Source organism: Pogoniulus pusillus, chromosome 17 (genome assembly GCF_015220805.1).
Source record: "Pogoniulus pusillus isolate bPogPus1 chromosome 17, bPogPus1.pri, whole genome shotgun sequence".
NCBI classification, from domain to species: domain Eukaryota; kingdom Metazoa; phylum Chordata; class Aves; order Piciformes; family Lybiidae; genus Pogoniulus; species Pogoniulus pusillus.
Genome location: NC_087280.1, coordinates 6705657 through 6725750, shown reverse-complemented (window position 1 = coordinate 6725750; position 20094 = coordinate 6705657). Strand labels below are relative to the sequence as shown.

General features: G+C 37.2%; 1 long non-coding RNA gene across 2 annotated transcripts in view; it reads right to left on the bottom strand.

Moving 5' to 3' along the window:
- LOC135182885 (uncharacterized) overlaps positions 1–20094 on the bottom strand; it is a 215176-nt gene that overhangs the window by 170699 nt on the left and 24383 nt on the right. For both annotated transcript variants that reach the window (XR_010305332.1, XR_010305333.1), the window contains exon 3: positions 522–618. This is a non-coding gene — a long non-coding RNA (uncharacterized LOC135182885). The remainder of the gene's footprint in view (positions 1–521; positions 619–20094) is intronic.

Below are 20094 nucleotides of genomic sequence, written 5' to 3'. Positions count from 1 at the left end.
TGACCAATTTTCCATTTCAAAAACTCCAGTGCATTTTGAAGGCAAATATATAAAATGGTTTTAAAATTTATTTTCCTTCACATTTGTGTAGAATTTATATGAACATCACCAACCAGGTCTTAATACATTTTAATGGTTCCATATAGATCTTTGCAATTTTTTTTTTTTTCATTCCATTCAATGAAGTATGATATTTTACACCAAATTTAACAAAATCAGCACAGGTGAATACTTTTATATGTGGTGGTGTATCTCCTGAATGATACTGCCAAATACATCATCATTGTTAGCATTTTCCTGTACTCTTTCCATGATGTCTGACTTCAGCACAGAGGCAGAAGAAACACAAAAACACTTTCAAATAAAACCTCTTAAACCTCTTCTACACTGTTTTGACACAAAAAAAAAAGAATAGGAAATTCTAAAAAACCCTTGAGGATGCCCATTCCAAAGACCTCACCAGTGGCATGACATGAAGTAACATCTGAAGAGTTCAACTATGGGGAAAATGAAGTGCTTACCTGGCTCAAGACTTCTGGTCTGAATTGTAGCTGCAGTATTTTCCCTTAACTGCCATTCATTGTCCTCCCAGCAGCTCCAGTATCAATATGCTGTTAGCTAGAAAGAAGAAATAAAACAAACTAAAGCAAATTTCAACAAGGCAGAAATAAAAGAATGAGAAAATTCACCTGTATGTTTTAAAAGTGAGAAGAATGTTGAATCATTTGTAAAGAAGTCATTTTCACTAAGTACATACTCATAACACTATGACATTTTTAAGGGGTATATGACTAACAAGTTAAGGAAACAAGTTTTCTTTTTATGCTACTTGGTTATCCTGTTTATTTCCTAATAGTTCTACATCCATAAAAGGCCAAAGGACTCTGACCTTGGCAAGCTAACTAAGCAAGAAAAGGCAATCATGTGTGCAAGGTTGTCATCTACGCTACAAATTATGACAAAATATATCTCAGTATTGGAAAAAAATAGCTGTATGTCTTCGGTGACATCCACTGTAGTACATTTAAGGATTTGAATAGGACAGCAATTTATTTTGTACTAAAATGTTTTATGGTTATCATAAAGCATTATGTCTTCAGAGACTGAAAGGTGGTATTTTTATGGACTGTTGCCTCTTGTTGCATTATCTTCACAGATCAAGAATTATTCTTTTTTTTTTTTCCCTCCAAGTGCCCCCCTATTGCCCCCTAATAAAAGATATGGCACAATGTTCAGTCTGATAAAAGGGAAACTGTGTTAAACAAAGTGTACAAGGAACATATTTTTAAAATAGAAGAGTTTTACAATGAATGATTATCTAGCTAATTAGTGAAATAAATAATAATAATTGCCTGTCCCTCCTCATTAGACTCTTAGAAAGAAAATGGAGCTCCAAAGCAGACTTCTAGCTTTTGATTTGAAAAATTGGACCTTGTAAAATGTATCATCACTTTGTTAAAAAGGCAGTCCTCTTGCACAATGACAGGGTGGAAAAAGTAGCAGGCAGTCAGACAGACTGATCCACAAGATGTCCCATTTTTAGGTTAAGAATAGTTTTGAGGTAGTAATTGATTAACTTAATGTGGTTAGTTTGCTCCTGATTTATCCCTTCTGAACAGCCTGAACTACCAGTGAGGACTAGGCGGAACAAATATACAGTGTGCACTTTTGACATGTTAATTTCATGGATTTCAGGTTTATCTAAGTATATGTAAATTGTAGATAGTGTATAAATTGATTATGACTGAGTATTATTAATATATCAAAACTCCTTCCTCTTCATCATACCTTCTTCAGCCTTTGCTCAATATCACACTTTTACATGGCTCATAGTGGCCCATGCTTCTGCTTTTGAACTGTTCTCTTGAAGGCCACCTTTTTCTAGAGGTTCATTGTAATTTTACATTTTATACAGAAACAGAACGTCTGCCAAAGCCACCACATCTAAACATATTACTTGATGCTCAAGGAATTTCACTGACTTCTAATGAGGCAGTGAATTAGCCTTAAGGGGTCTAGTTGCAGTCTGATGCGTGCATTAAATGGAGATACACATGCCACATAACTAAACAATTTATCTATGCATTAAAATAGTTCTCATCACTGTCACCTCCAAGCACTTCAAAACAAACCCAGAGAGGCCTTCAGAGGATCATCACAGCAAACAAGTGGACAAGAACCTTTTGCTCACTAATATGATATTACATGTTTCGCCACTCCTACCCCACCAAGTACTGGCAGCACTTTTGCAGTTCTGGAACTCTGTTGTCCAATACCAGTAAGACAGAAAAATCAAGACACCCAACATAGCCTGAAGGTGATGAGACTAAAATACAGAGAGGCTTTTAAGTACAAACATGGAATTTTTGTTTACTGCTTTTAACACTGCTTCTTGCACCCACTCTTGCCACGCTGGGTCTGCTGTTACTGATGAGTGTGGACTAACTTCTGGGGTCAAAGGAAAGCAACAGCTGCCACTGCAGAGCATATTTGCCTTGTTGTATAAGTTCAGAGATCAGTTTTCTTCTACTAAGATGTTCCAAACATACAGTTGCTAAGGTGTCCACTTGAAGAGCATGTTCAGCATTTATTTCTGTTCAAAGTACTTTAAAATTTATCTGGATAAAACATCAATATCCTTCATTCTCATACCAGAAGAACTAGATTTGAATTGAGCAAATAACATTCTTATATACCTAAAAAGCTCAGCTAAAAACACTGTAAGAAACTCTGAAGTGTTCAGAAATGCATCAATGTTCTCATTCCCCAGGTGAGAACTTGGTCTCATTTCTTATCCAAGCTTGTGAGATCAAACCAAACTAGGCATTCCTGTTTGTTATTTTAATAATCACATTACTTTAATCTCTCTGATGCAAAATAATTTAGTGCCAGCAGGATCAACCATATCATCACACCAGAGCACCACAGAAAGCTAATATATGCTATTTCAATTTTTAGAATTTCTGATTCCTCTTCATATAGAGTACACAATATGGCCTAGCACAGTTTTTGAAATGAGATACTTTCCCAAATTATCTTGAGTCTGAGAGCTGTTCAGTTTTGCAGTCCTTCCTTTCTTTGATGCCATATCATCTTCATTCAAAAGATGATCCTTTGAAATATTCCTATCCTGACCAAAAGCGTATCTGGAGGGTCTTGGTGAATACACATTTAATATGCTTTTAGGTTTAATGAACTTTTGCATCTTTCAAAGATCCCGTCCCATGAAAGTTTTCTCCAAATTAATAATTTCTTACTGATCTAGCAGAGTTAAGAATACCTAATTAAAAAAAATCCAAACAATCAAACCCAAACCAAACAAAAATCCCAACACTTCACGATCCCTCAGATACATGCACAATAGCCACACGAATAAAAAAGAGAGGGGGAAAAAAAACCAAAACAACAACAAACAAAAACAAAACAAACAAACAAACAAAAAAACCACAAAAAGCTTCAATTCAACCAACCCCCAAAATATGAGAAAATGCTACGTTACATCCTGCTAGGGAGACATTTGAAGCTGAAATGCTCAGTAAGTTCCAATGCTTACAAAGAACCAGGAGAAACAGACAAGCTGCACAGGAATGTCTCATAGACAGAATAGGAAAAAAAAAATCTATAAATTACCCTATTCCTACTATCCTGCAACACCCAGAGAGGTCATCATTAATTTCTGTGGCAATATTATTGCTTTGCCATAATGGAAAACAAGAGAAAGCTCATCACAAAGATGTGCATAGGAGATGATAGAAGCTGGAATTACAAAACATTCACAAAAGCTTTCTGAGCTTCTAAGTGGCTAACTTGGTCCAGTCCAAGTGACACATTAATAATTTAACCAGTTAAACCAGCAGGCAGTGTGAGGTCCTCCTCAACAGCAAGAGTAGCTTAGTTACAAAGCAAGCCAGTTCAGTAGTTGAAGTCTTTAGATCACTCACTCTGTGAGTTACAAATGTGAATAACTGTGCTATGCTCCTCAGCTATCTGTCAGGCAGTGATGGGTCTCTATTTATTGTACTGTAAGATTATGATTACTCTTTCTTTGTCATCACCCACATACTGCTGTTATGCAACATAACACAAGACTATGTCCACATGTCTCTACACAACAATAACTGTCAAGAGAAAAACTTTTTGTAATGTTACTCTATTACAGGGTAAGCCAAAGCTCATTAAAATCAGTGGAGGACTTTCTTCTTCACTGTAACAGGGAAGAGACATTTCCTCTCTAAATAATGTATGAAAAACATACTACAAAACCACATGCACAAGAAGAAAACACTGTGTCAAGGCAACCACAATCTCTTCCAAACCAGACAAGCCAGGTTCTTTTCGAGCATACTTGCGACCAGAAATCACGTCGCATATAAGCATCTATTTACTGTATTGGTTGTAATCACACCCCTCAAACAAAAAGTGAAAAACCCCACAACATGCATTTACATGTTTGGTTTGGGAGAAGGGCATCTATTTTTCCTAGATCTTAAAGGGAAGTGAAGAAGAGCCCCCCTCCCTGAAACATTAACCATTTCAAAAGGCTTCATTAAAAGGTTTCTCAGTTTTCACTGATTATTGTGTAGTGACTACAAGAGCACCTATAAATCTGACTGAATTAGGTTTTCAGGCCTTTATTCCTGATAATTTCTTCTCTCTATGTGGACTTTCTTAGGAAATGAGATTTAATGAGTCATAGTCTTCGCTGCTAATCACAGGAGAGCTCATTAGCTTTCTGTCGATTTGTATCCGCTATTTGTACCCACAAGCCCTCAATATGCTCATGACTTACTGAGCTAAATATGACACTATAGAGAAAGCAGACACACTCAGATGCAGCAATACAATGGATTTGAAATACCACAGAAATAAGTATCTCTCCTTACATTATTTTGAGAACCTAAAGGGGAAAAAAATCAACATGCTTCCTCTCCTTTCTTAACCTTCTTTCTGCCTTGTGATGGCATTGCTGACAGCAAGACAGAATATTAGAAAAAATTAAGAATGACATTTAAAGACTCCTTGCAGATACAGTAGCAGAAAACTAGTCTAAACAGTCCATAATACAAGCCTCTGGGGACTGGAACACACTTCTGTTCTAGCATACAAAATTGTGGTTTACCACCATCCCGCATAATCTTCAGGGTATCAGTGACAGACTAATGCATGAGGTGTGCCCCTCCCAGGGGAAGCAGCCCTCTGTCTCCATTTAAAATATTTCTAATTGGGTTTTTACCTCTCATCCCATCACTTTCACAGCCTCCTGCCTCCTGGTTCTGCCTGAAGGGCATAGCTCTGAGCCGGCCTGGACAAGGGAAACTCCTAAGCCCCATGGCTGTGAAAGATGCTTCTGTTCTCCACACAACACAATGTGAACAGCAGCATTCACCTGCTATGAATGGCCTTAGTCTTTTCCCACCTACAGTTCACATCTCCCAAAAGGAGAGGAAAAAAGAAATTGTGATTCTTATGTCCTGTGCTGTTGTTCAGCTTGACAGGATGCTATTTCTTACTAAGAGCACATTGCAAGGTGCTGGTCTAAGTCTCCTCTCCACAACTAGTCACTTTCTTAGACAGTGTTTGCTTTTATCTTAGGTAGTGTTTGTTTCTCTCTCTGCAGCTTTCACATAACTGTTATTTTTTCCTTGAAAGGGAATAACTACTTCTGCCTCCTAGAAAACTGCATTGTCTCAGTCTGCTTTCACAAAATAGTCCCTTTCCAAACATGTCTCAAGGACAGTCCAATAAGCAGGCACCAAACCCAGGAAGGTATTTTACTGGACTGCACTATGATAAGTATTATTTTTTTCCACTAAATCATCTATAACAGAAATAAAAAAACCCAAACAACTACTTTCTCAAGCAATTCACTGCAGTGCCAGTCCATCCCTCCTTAACAGGTTGTGTTGGGGTGACATACAAGAGTTGGGAAAGGAAAAGGAGAAAAGGGAAGTTTACTTTTAATCTTTCAAGAGCTTGGCAGAACTGTCATAAGTTATTTTGCTTAGAATATTGGCCATCTCTGTGTACTGATTTAATATTGTTAAACTTTGTAACAAACCCACCCTTCAAAGTGACCAAGTCATTTGAGTGCAAATGCAACCAGTCAATTCTCCTGTAACAAACATGGTGAAAGCAAAGAGCTGAAATACTCTGAATATTTTTCTATGCTTTAGAATTCATGGCATTCTGCACTAAATATAATTTCTCTCCGGTTTTTATCAACTTGATAAAAGTCAAAATTGTAATGAAATATACACCCATCTTTGGCTTTTCAAAGGAAATTATTTGGGTCACAATGTAGATTGGTGGTCAGAGCAACTGGACAAGACTGGGAATTGCAAATTCTGTCATTGCCTCAGGTCACAGGTCTGAGCAGGTCAATTCACCTCTTTCATATTTTCCCTTACTATAAATGCAGGAGGGGAAACAACTTATAAAATATTGAGATCATCCAGTGACAACTTCTGTTTAAGCAAGCTATAACAGCTCTGAATTTTGAAAGGGTAATTTAGTTATTTAGTACCAGTGCAATAGGATTTGTGGATATCTAGCAGTTTTGCATGTCTCTTCTTTCCAATATCTGGGATCTCTCACCTCCTCGGATGCTCCATATTGAGACAGGCTTTCTTCTCATTAAGAGCTTTTCTTGTGGGGCCAGCAGGGGCCACTGAAGCTGCAAGATCCCTAGCACGACACTTCCAGGTGACCAAGTAGCAGAAGGTCAGCTGCATATAGCAACTGGTTGTATTGACATCAGATTTTCCTGAGAATCCTGGGGTTTTTTGTCTGTCATTTTCAAAGCAGCAGAAACAAATCACTTTTTATGGCATCACGTAAGTTTTTTTTTCCCAGGAAGTGAATGGTTTTAAAGTTTGTGACATTGCAAATAAGGATTGCAAGTGTAATTCCAGCTCAGGAATCCAGGACTTCAGGGTTCCAGTGTCAATCACTACTCACTAGAGCTGCACTTTGCAGGTTTATGATTTTGACAAAATCCCTTCATTTGAATGATGTCCTTGTATTCAACACCAGTCTATGCATTATTCTATGTATATTTTTAAACACGAAGAGAAACAGCATGGAAAAATTAGAATCTATGACTTAAAAGTCTAGTCCTCTTATGGCACAGACAAACAGACTGCTCTTGACTTTAACCTATGAGTTCCACTTCGTATGTAGCATATTTTTCATACATCATGGGGTTTTATAAATTTGCTATATAAAGCACCAGAGCTACATTGCCAGCGAAATATAAGGAAAACAAATATGTCAGGGTAATGATGCCAGGACAATTCCTTATTGAAAAAAAAACAGTTTATTAATACCTTATTGCTACAAGCTAGATCTTATTATCATCTTGGGTCATTTAGAATCTTATTAGGTATTCTGATGGTGGATGAATAATCCTGTGATAAATTCTTTGCCATGTCCTTCACAGTTGTCATAGCAGGATCATAAACAGCATTTATAACAATCTAGCCTGGAGGAAAAGGCTTACAATGGTCTGTTTAACATGCAGGAAATATTCAGATCGGCCGTGTCTGGTTAGATTTGAGACCACAGGAGAGATACCAAAGTTAAATGTAGCATGGGCTTCTCTGAAGATTAGTTTTAAAAAAGGCTTTGGGTCAGGGGCATGGGGACTAATACCAATGATACGGCCACAAGAAGCCGTCATTCATGAAAGCAAACTTGAATAAAAATGGTAGCTGAAAATTATCTTCTTACTGAAAAATGCTGTAAGGTTACTTAAGATGCTCCTTAAGAAGCATTGGTTGAAATTGTTTACAATTGAATGGCATGGAGCTCAGTCATCTACTTCAGTGATTGTTGTATGAAAAAAATTAGTATATGACCTCACATAGTGAAAAATATGCAGCTTTTTGCAGAGCTGTAGGATAACTTGCCTACACTGTGCCACTTCTTGAACTCTTGCAAGCTCAGAACTGAGTGCTTTAGAACTCCTACAAAAGTAACACAGGTAAAGTAAATTCTATAAAAAGGAAATTTACATAGCTTTGAGTAGTAAAATACCCTAACCCCCAACCTCACATGAACATAAACACTTACCTACCACAATTCAAACATGGTGAATAACACCTACCTGCTGTCATTCAGTGTCATATTCCAAGGCACAATACTAGTTTCCCAAGCCTGTGTGCAGGAAGTAATTTCAACTGCCAGGACTTTTCAGAACATTAAATGCTAACAGTGGTATAAATTAAAGCTCAGTGAAAATTAGTTGTGCAGGACCTGTCAGGCACCTTTTCAGAAAAATAACAATAGAAATGGGTGGCTCACTGAAACAGATTGTGGTGACAGATTTGAGTACAGCCACATACATACACAAACACTTTCTCCACTCTCTCGGCATAAGGAACTGAGACCACTGAAAATGATGCCAAAGTCTGATTTTCTTAGAAAAAGAGAAACTGTCTCTTCCACGTGATTTTTAAATACACTAAATGAAAAAATGCAGTAGCTCTAGTTTCTGAAACAGAGTATGAGCTAGTATAAATGTCCAGGACATCCACTGCTGCAGACTTTTCACACCTCCAATTAGAAAAACACCATCTTATCCTGGGACTTGTATGTTGCTGTAACTATCACCTACAAGGACTGATTTTGCAGGTATCCATGCATGCACCCAATCTTAACACCAACACATATCTATGATACTTCCAAATATAGTATAGATGACAATCAGATGGCTGCAGATGTAGTCACCATTCAGCAAAGTACTGAGGATTGCTCAGAATATGTTCTCAACTAAAACCAAATTGTCAGTAATTCTAAAGTCGAAAATTTATCTCATCATCTACTCCATCAGCCTGCTTTTTAACACTAAACTCATCTTTAAAAAAACATGCTTTTACCATATCCAAAATGTTTGCCCATTGCTCAGCATGTTCAGCTTGCAGAGCACACCAACAGAAGTGCTCAGAGACCTTTCACACAGAGTTTTCTACAAATCTGTCTGAGGAAGTTATTTCTGTTCAACTGCTCTCCCACAGCCTTTTGAAGATGTGCTGGTGGTAATAGGTGCATCTATAACTGGCCAAGGCAAGATGAGCCCATTCACATAGATCACACTAGCTTTAGTTCACTGCCACTCTGAGTTACAGCAGCCTTCTCTTAGGTAGGGTGATAGCTATGACATAAAGGCCTTTCCTCTAGCCTGCCACTTCACTTCAAAACCAGCTCTCCAGAGTATCTAGCAAACTGCTAGGATGCTCTGAAGGACCCACAAGAACAATTTTTTTTCGTGCTCTAGCATCATCAACTCCGAGGTCAGAAGTTAAATGCCATATCAGAAATTTTGTGACGCCAGGAATCTACTGCCTAGCTGATACTTGTAACACCACCTGTAGCACCAACAGCAGAGAAAGAAACTACATTCACCTCAGTGCAAAGAATTCTCTCCTTTGACATACAGAAATAGCATGCATTCCCAACTACAAGAAAGAAATCAAAATATGCTAACTCAGTGTGCTGGCCAAACTATGAGCTCCACAGTTAAGAGTTTAATTTCCATCCCAGATGCTGATGAGAAAGAGAGCGGGTCAGTGACACAGGGTAGAGAGGCTGACTCAAGCTGGCCCACATTCTGGCGCAGATGGTAGTAGCCCAATGAGACTGAGCTCTGTGCTGTGGCTGCAGGCCAAGTATTACCTGTGGTTTGTGGAGGAAAGTTCAGTCCAGCTGATTGCCCTGCTGCAATCACATTTTCTCATGCATTGAGTAGACTCAGCAATTTTCCCCAACCCTTGTCCCTGAGCAACTACAAGAATGAATCCTCACATGTGAAAAGTCTGTAGCATACCAATAATTAGTTGATTGGATAGGGCTGGGTGATAGGTTTGACTGGATGATCTTGGAGGTCTCTTCTGATTTGGTTGATTCTATGAAAGTGATGACTGGGTCAAATCAGGTCAGCTGTCCAGCAGTACAAGCACCAAGTGGCAAGCAGCAATACATGCAACATCTTTCTACAGCTGTACATCACTGCCAGGATGCCATTGCACTTCTGTCTGACTTTGCCACAGTATTTATATGTGAAAACAGTCCAACAATGGCACAGAATATTCTACATAATATAGTAGCTCCTAGATAATTCCAGTAACAGATAAACAGTGTGAAAGACTGGCTTCCAAATCACTTAGAGCAAAACACAGAAAGATGGTAAAGACTATTGAAGAAGAACATGTTCCCAGTAATTCCAAAGAGAAGAGATTTTCAAAATTTCCCTTCTTTTTCCCAAACATCTTATATTTGGTTCTGTATGCTCCTGAGTCTCTCTCTCTCCCCACTCACATGCTTGCAAACAGAAATACTAGTAATCATGTTTCCTAGAACCTGGCTTGGCATTCTCAGTGAAGTCTCTCTTTAATTTCCCTCATCCACTGAGAGTCACTTACAAAACTATCTCCACTGAGAATGTTTGATGTATACTATAAATCGCAATGTGCTCATATACATATTTCCCACTTGTAAACCAGCAGAATGCCCAAATGGTTGCCATACTCTTTTGTGCCTTACTGGATATCTATGAATACCTAAGCCAGTTATGTTTTAGTATCAGAGCCACTCAGCTGTGAATAAATAAATGCTTCTCGTGTACAAACTGCTGAGCAGATCAATTGCCTTTACAATTCCCTGAGAGTGAATGCTATATGCATTCAGTGATTGTCTTAACTGTTGCCAATTAGAGTTTAAATGCTTAATTAACAAGAAACAAAGTTCCACTGTTGACTTTGGAAGACTATGTCAAATAACTCTCCACCTGTATAACAACAAAGAGAGTTTAGAATGTATGAACAACATTAATGTATACACACATGCATATAAATGTACATCATACCATAGATTTAAACTCTCCTATCTTATATTTCAATACATAGTTTCTTCTAGAATACACCATCACTGGTTTCTACTGATTTCTGCTTAATTTCTGTTGACTTCTCCTAGAAAACAGGACCACTTTTGAATATAAAGTGACTGCAAGATAAGAATGCATAACACTTCTATCCACACACAGTCAGCATTGCTACAATTTCAATCTAACATATTAATGGTCCTGGTATGTTTTTGGAAGCATCCTTGAAAGCAAATAATGTATGGACTAGACTCTTACAATAAATGAGAGAAAGAACAGAGGAACAAACTCTACAATGCAAACTTAGTGGATTCCTTGTGCATCTGAAGAGTTCATCAATACAGCTTTTGAACTACTCAGATTTGCTTTAGAGTCAGTAGCTAACTATGCTGGTAAATGCCTTGATCATGAAAAGCAACAGCATTATTCTTTAGAGTTCAAAGCAATTTTCACCTCTTGAGCAGGATTAGATTATACAGCTGCCCAGAGGTATAAGAATAAATGCAGTTTGGTGCTACCTAAAGCAGAAATCTGCTGAGAAAGACATGTGAAACTGACAGTAGGTGCAGGCACTGCAAATAATTTTTCTGCATAGATGGATTATGCACCAGAGACCAACAGTTATCATAAAAACTACAACAGCAGATGTCACTGAAATAATATTTAGCAATGACATGGACATTCGACAAAAGTCAGTGAAAAGAAAAAAAAAGTCCTTTCAGACACAAGTGTATGTTGTTAATCATAATTAAGGCAAGTGTGACAGTTTCTTGGCAACAGACACTGAGTTCCCTTTCCTCAGAAACAAATCCTGCAGGAATACTCTCTTTCATTACAGCAAGCCTGCAGTTCTTTTAATATCCTTCACTTGGAACACTCCAAGTCATAGGGAAACTTCTGTCAACTGCTTTTTGCTGGCTAATCACATGATGATCTCCTCAAAAGAAGGGAGCAAGTTTCTCATTAGGAAAATAAAAACAGATTTAAAAGCTGGTAATAAAAACAAGCTCATGTACTATCATAGACAGGGGCAGAAGAGTGGGGACAAAAGAGATTCACGGCATCCAAGTTAGGAACTTAGCTCTATCTACATCCTCAAAGAGAGTCAGAGTACCAAGTACAGTGACAAAGCATGACTACCCTAAAAGCAGTGAGTGAGTGATAGTCCCTCTGAACATGTATTTTTGCTTGCTTAATACAGTATCTACAACACCTAACACTGAGCACCCCTCTGCAACTATTTTTAAGAAAGCAATTTACAGGTATATTTACTATTGACCTTTCAGTAATTAGAGGATTTCAAATTCTTCAGCAACAACAAAATAATGATTTTGTGGGAAGCAAGCATTTTCAGAGAATTCCTCCATTTTTCTTTTTTTTTTTCTTCAAAAAAAGTCCTTCTGATGACAAGCTTTACGCTATCTTCAAGTTTTAAATTCAAAACTTGTCACATGTTACCACAATTAAGTTATTTTGTATTCCATGTAAGGAAAAGGAGCATTACAGAACACGGAACCATTTAAAGAATACACTATAAATGCATGTATTGGCTAAAAAAGTTGCAAAGAAATATGGTTACGATTCTAAAAGAAGGTGTAAATACCACAGAGAGAATAGAAATCCCTTACAGTAGGTATCATTACATTATGGATAATTATATCCTGGTAATGAGGAAATTACAGCAGAACACCAGCAAAGCATCTCACAATAAATTGCACAACTTTATGGAACAATCTTTTCAGGGAACTGTGTGAAAACTCCCTACATCATCTGAAACACCTAAGACATGGGAGATGAAGCACATTCAGAGTGTGCCATGGGGACAATATTCAGCTGGAAGAAAGATGGACTGGTCTTTTCCATTTCTCAGTGCTATGCCATAGACCTAGGAGTGGGGTTTAAAATCACCACCTCTGCTGTCTGCTGGTTTTGTTGTCTGTTCCTGGCTGTATCTCATGTTAGTGAGATCCCATAGGGTTTAGCAATTAGCATGAGGAAAGCAGTATGATAATCAGAAGAAATTAATGGTTTAAAAACATAATCTTACACTTCCCCTGAGATGTGTTCCATGCAACTGGATTCTCAAAGAAAAAAAACCAAAACAAAAAAACAAACAAACAAACAAAAAAAAAGCCCACCCCAAAACCAGCAGGTAATTGGTTCTTATTAAGAGAATGATCTGCCACAAAATGCTATCCATATGATGAAGATGTCACTTTTAAAGTGCTCTAAGAGTCAGTGTCAACCTAGTCTCTAACTAGTTTTCTAAGGAAGAGAGAGTAGGATCTTCCATGACATCCTTCTCTTTTCACCAACTTGGATCAATTGAGCACAACTAGCATCAGGAAAAGGGACAAAGATGTGACAGTGAAATAGCAGTCTCCAGGGTTTGGTCAACAGTTTCACTGGGGAAAGTGGAGAATGAGCATACACTGCATGCTCTTCTCAGTCATTTGTGTGGAGAAGCTAGGACAGCTCACAAGTCATGGATATTATCAAACTTCATAAGCTATGTATTGTATTTAATTATGTCCAATGCTGAATTTTTATACACTACTTGTAAAAGACTGAGTTTCAGAATTTATTCCCATGGTTAACCACACTATTAAACATGTGTGTTATTTATTCTGGCTTAATTTCCTCTTTCAATGAATCGATTAATAATGTAAAAAAAGCAGCCGTGTAAAAGAGGAGAAAAAGCCCTCAGTAAATGTCTGGTCTTACTTCAATGAGTGTAGGAACTAAGCAGGTCTCTCAGGGACTTTTCTAGAAAATTAAATAGATAGAAACATTCAAATACTTCAGTCCAAAATAACACTGTAAGACATCCAGCTCTTGATTAAAATAGAGAATTTTTTCAAGACCCTCTCTAGGGTTAAGTAGTAAGTTTCATATATATTGTATTTTGACAAGGTGGTACAGGTGATTCAATTCCACATTTTCTTGACACCCTTTTAGCTATACAGTACAGGCAACATTTTTTCTGTGAACACATTCATGAGTAGAGCCTATTTACACAGAGCAGCTCTGCCTCAAACACTTAATCAGGTTAAGGAATAAGGCCGCATGCAAGTTTCTGTTGCTCACTTTGAGAGACTTCATGGCAACACTCAGCAAGGTAGTGAGAGCATCTTCCCATAAGTAGACACCAGCTCGCACAGTAGAACTATCACCTGGCAGGCTACGTGAAACAGCACCATCTGGTGATCTCTGCCATAATGACATCATGTCTTTCAATGGGCACTCCAAAACTTTGCTTCTTCTGTTTTCTTCCAACATTGTAAGGTAAAAAAAATGTTAAAAGGTAGAGAAAACCCCCAAACATGAAAAGTTGTAGTTAAAACATTGATATTTATATAACATGCAAAAAGTTAATATTAATTTGAATCCCAGGAGCCCAAAATATTGCAGACCATCTTAGAGAGGTAACCCCTAAAGTAGAAGTGGATAAGTAAATTAAGTTCTGCATAGAACTGAGTTAATATTGCTGCAAGTCCTCCATCATTCTGTTTTCCTCCTCGACTGAACCAGTGAATTCAGCCATCCACATCCATTAATTTTACAAAGTATAGGGTCAATTCCACTCAGGTGTTTGAAAATGTTCATTTATATCTCCTTTTAAACATTGTGGTACACCTAGGAGCTATGAAAAGCAAGCCTTCACTCCCCATGTGAAGTTCTGCATCAGAGCTCTCCTCTCCGATTCTCTTCCCTGCAATGGAAATTTTGTCTTTCTTCAGACACCTCTCCCTAACTTTACATATCTTCTTCCATTAAAATACAACCTTCCACTTCTCTTCTACATCAAATAATTGTCTTGTGACCGTTTTTCTCCAGGTAGCAAGCCACATTCTTCTTGAACCACAACACAGATTGTCATGAGCAAACAAGGGAGGTTTTTGTTTTGATTTGGCTGGGGGTAGTTCTTTGGGGTTTTTGGTTTGGTTGGTTTGTTTAAAAAAAACCAAAAACAAAACCAAAAACCAGCCCAAACATTTCAAATTGCAGCACAGCAAGAACAATTCACTTGAGGAAGGCAGATCAGGAAGGCAGGAGACTGACCTCAGCAAAAGACTAATCAAACAAAACTGAAATTTGCCACCATCAAGAGATCAGTTTATCACTAGCCACAAACCTCTGCAACAGATGACCTCCCTGCAGGAGAGGTGGCTGCTGATGGTTTCTCAGATGGCTCACATTGCCATTTCTTCTGTTGGCTGGGATGTGAGGATATGACCATAACACTTGCATCAGAGTATGTACCCACTTCAGCTAGGAAGGCTGAGCTGCAGAATATCAACCTAAAGAGGCCTAGCTTGAAGTGATATTTCAGGCATCAGGAACGTCTCTACACTTCTAAATAACAATAGCAGATTTTAAAAACGTATAGTTTACATTCTTCATAGATCTTTAGTGCTCTTACAGTATAATGCAGCATCATGCCCTTAATAGCTTCAAATAAAGCATCTTTAGTATAATCCAGGAAAAAGCAGCAACAGTAGAAATACAGTATTCAGACACACGTCAAAACAGTTCTTTTCTCCCCAGGGACATCTGCCTGACTGGCCTGCTGCTTTTGTCATTCCAATAGCTCAGCACAACGTTATTAGGGTAAATTTTGTCATAAGATAAATTGCATGTTCAAAATGCCTCTTGAAGTTTCAAAATCCACAATTAAAAATTTCATATTCATAATGGTAAACATCAATACATCTTCCTCAGGAAGAAACTACCATCTGCATAAATTTAACGAATACTTTAATACAGTGGTATTCTGGTAGCATACTCACACTGCTTTCTGTCCTGTGAAGTCCAAAAACATTTGCTAGAAAAATACTGATGGGATTGTGGTGTCTTACTTTTACAGGTTACACAAAACAACTTAGTGTATTCATGATTACATGAGAAACACACCTAAACCTCAGAGAGTGGTAACACAGACACTGCTCTTTTACATAACAGCAGAACTTTCAAGTTCATTGGAAACTCTCATAATTTTTCCCTTCAGAATCATCTGTTCTGTTAGTTCTACTTTTTAAAAAAATGTTTAGTTTATATTCTGCAACAGAATTTTAACCTGTAGAAAAGCTACTAAAAGAGATAGTGTTCATCACATAAAAAATCAATGCCTTCTAAAATTCAATGCATTGAAAAGAAAAGCTAGATCCCAGGACACAAATTTTCAAATATATTTCCCCTGGTGCTTGGTACCAACATTTGCATTTTAGAAAATGTTAAATGGAAAAATAGTCTACTTGGTTCTGTTTAATTTTTCAGCACTGGATCCTTGTGTTATCTGCTCCAACTGAGTTAAGTTGCTAGAAAGTTATTGATGAGCTACACTTCTGCTTCAAAGCATTTGATGTCAAGTGTCACAGTAAGTCCTTTGGCATTAGATTCCATAACAGATACCCAGAAGTTTGATTGTTTATGTGTTTGGATATAAACAAAGGAGAAGGTTAGAAAGAACTTGGCTCTTGAAGAAGGTATGACTCATGTTCTTGTCCCCCTACGTCCTCCCCCTTCCCCTAGAAAATGCAGTATCTTTTGAGTAAAGACTGCACAAAGCAATTTGAAAGAGGATGCACAAGTTGGAAGAAAAATGAAAAATCCACATGAGCTTTTGTGGTTTTTTTTTAACTGGAGATAAACACTTAGACAACATAGACACATAGACACCAGAGGACGAAAGTGCAAACAGAGTAGCACAGTTGGTAAATTGATAATTTTATCTCAGACCATACTGATGATCTCATTATGCTCACTTAGAACAAATACTTCTGATCTGTAGCACAGATACCTTGCTCCCTTCTTTGTAAAAAACTATTTATAGAAGAGACATTTCAACAGATGTTATTCAAAATATTAATATTTGGTATTTCCTTTTATAAAGGAAGGATTAACAACAATATTAAAGAACAACAAGCTGTTAAAGTCTTTGTTCCTCTGCCACATGACTCACCAGTCCTAGTTCCTTAACACACTTCTGTGATTCTGTAAAACAATTTCATAATTTGCACACTGAAAAGGTGTACAGTACTTTTTGAAACACAAGGCACTTCAAAGCATACAAAACTGATCACAAGAAGAATCAGTCAAAACTGCTAGTCATGTAGAAAAACTTTAGGGAAGGCTTAATATTATTCTGCATTTCCAAGAAAGATGCTACAGTGATAACAGACACAGCATTTCCAACCATATGGTTTGCTGCTAGAATTGATGAACATAGGCAACACAAGCTTAAACTTAAAAGGAAATTTTCTGTAACAGCATGAATGAATAGGATTCACCCTCTAAAAATCAACATGCTGTTAGCTTCGGACACATTGCTACTGTATTACTATCAAAGATTTTTCAAAGTTGTGGCAAGAGTAACCAGCAATTTTCATACTTTGAAGTCAGAGATAGGTTATAACAACACTGTTCTCCAGCATTCTTTTAATCACCATCTAGTTTGCATTTGTACTATGAATACTGTCTTCAACCTATAATTTTATAATCAACTGAAACTGGAAAATACAGTTTAATATAAATGATAACATAATTATAGTGAAATCAGATGTGGTACTGACTGAAGGCAGATTTAATCTAAAAAGAGTGATTGGTACCTTAGAAAGAGCATTCTTGCAATAACAACAGGGAACCTAAAAGGATTTTTAATGCCAATGTTACAGTTAATAAGTAAATCCTATGACATACAGCTATTTAAAAAGATAGAGGGAAACAAGATTGGGGTGGGTTTTTTTTTGTCACAGAATCTCTTAATTCTTTGTCTAAGTCTCATGGGTGAAGGAAAAACAATTCCATACTCATTACTGCAATATATTGTCTACCTCTCTTTCCAAATCACTCTAACCATGGTTTCAAACAAAAACACTTGACATTTCTGAGTAGTTTCCTGATCTGGTATAGGAAATCTAGTTTCTCCCAAATTAGCTTTTAGTCCTCTAGAAAAAGAAACACGTATCTCAGGTAGCTTCTGACTTATCTGGAGTTCATAAGACCAAGTTAAAAATTACTGTGAGGGCTTTTTAATGTATTTTTTTCAGTTAGTCCTGATTTAAGTTTGGCTTTCTGAATTCCCAGCTTTCCTCCTTATTCTGGGTATCTAATGACTTTTTAAAAAATAATTTAATTTTCAGTGATGTACTCAAGTGATGACTTAAAAAGCCATAGCACCAAAGAAAAGAAACCAACTAAAAGACAGACTAGAATTATGTGGCAGCAAGTTCACTAAAATTAGTAACATTGTAGTATAAGCTTTCAAAGAAATCAACATTTTTATACTTCTGGCCCTTTGTAGGTCTAGATTCCTTCTTTTTTTTTTTAAATGCCAGCAATTCCTGAAGCAATTCCAGCAGAGCCTCACTGTCTACATTCACGTTTTGGCAGCTGAATACCATATTGGTGTCCACCACCTTACCCCAAAATGCAAAATGCACTGTCACAGAAACTACAAAGGGATTCCAGTTGCAACTGTATGAGCACCTGGATGCTGCAATAGGCTTTTGACCCACCTTGTTATGTTGCTCATTACTCAAATCCTCTTACGGTTTACCCATATTTTTGTTTTTCACTTCAGATTCCATGTAGGTTTTAGGTTGAGATTCCTAAGTTTACATAACACCAGTTCAGCTCTGGTCCAAAGGTGTCTGTCTGACCATATAAACAAATGACTGAAGTAATTTCATATGTAATTTCTCTTTACATCTCATTACAGAGGAGCCTAGAAGAGATATGGATACATCACTTTCCAACATGATTGCTTCAAGTCAGCAGACTGAGCCCAATGATGATGCATTTTGAATTTGCTGCTCAAGCACATTTTATACATGATTTTCAATGCTGGGAAGACCTGAAGAATTTTCAATGGTGAAATATACCAAACTACCTAGGCCACTTGCTTCTACAGCAAGTAATTTTCCAGGCACAGATAACTTGGAGTCCATTGCACTTATACATGAGTAGATGTTATTAAAAGAAAAAAAATACCTTGGGATTTCCTTTCTTCAGAAGAATCATTGTCTGTAGCATTTGTTACCAGCAGATGAAGTACCACACCACAGTTCCAGCCCACCCCCATTTTAAAGCCTCTGTTATCAAAATCAGAGTAATCTCTAATAAATACAGGCTAATAATTTTGATACAAGTGTATCATATTGAAGTTTATCTCACATGAAGCCTGAGTTTTCTGAAGTTGTGTTTCCCATAATGTAAAACAACTAAAGATGTGCTGTATTAATTTTCCTAATCTTTAACAGATGATAATTGGAATAAGGTCTCCAATGGCAGGGTTTGAATGTATGTTTACCAACAACAAAATGTTGTTGACCAGAAATAAAATCAGATCGTTTTGTTTAGTTACTTTGTTGGTTATCTGAATATAACTCACATTTCATTTAAAATTGTTTGTCTAGAAAAAACAAGATTGCCACTGGAAACAAGAAATCCCTTAGCTTTCTTCTTTCCACTGGCAATCTGCTAACAGCAGCAAATCACATTCAAATTGCACATGAACTAGTATTAGTATTAATTGTAAACTAACCTCAATTCACTTAATTGTGGGCATAATGAAGTATTACAATTAGCCATAATATATTATTTAAATAAGAAATATCAATATTATTTAAAGCAGGTGCCAATTACAGCAGGCAGTGAAATATGCCACCAAAAAGGATTTCAATTAGAAATTCAGTTTTGGCAGAGACAAAGGTTCTCATCTCTGGTAGAATGGTTAGCAGCTCTAATGCCCATCACCTCCCAGGGGAAGGGAAACTAACCTGCATCTTGCACTGTGAACTTCAGAGGCATTCTGGAGATGCACGTTACTGACAACTGCAGACTTCTGCAGGACAGGTTTATACAGTAAAGAGAAAGATCAGTGCATAAACCCACTAGGTTCAAGATGCCACTGTACTATTATTTGATCTTAAAACTATTTGGATCGAAGCCTACATTTTATATCTGCAGAGTCACTCTGAAATTCTCTGAAGAACATGACAAATAGAAAACACAGTTTTCAATGGATTTGACTCAAGGGCTAAATACTTACACATCCTTTTCCCAGTATTTTAAAACTTTCAAGTTCATTTCTTATCCCAGCTCTCTGCAGTTCTGAGCAAAGTGGCAAAGGCCAAAGTTAAAATCCCCACTGACATAAATTTGGATTGAAGATGCTCAGGTCTCCTAAAAAAAATGATGTTTTAGTATTTCTACCC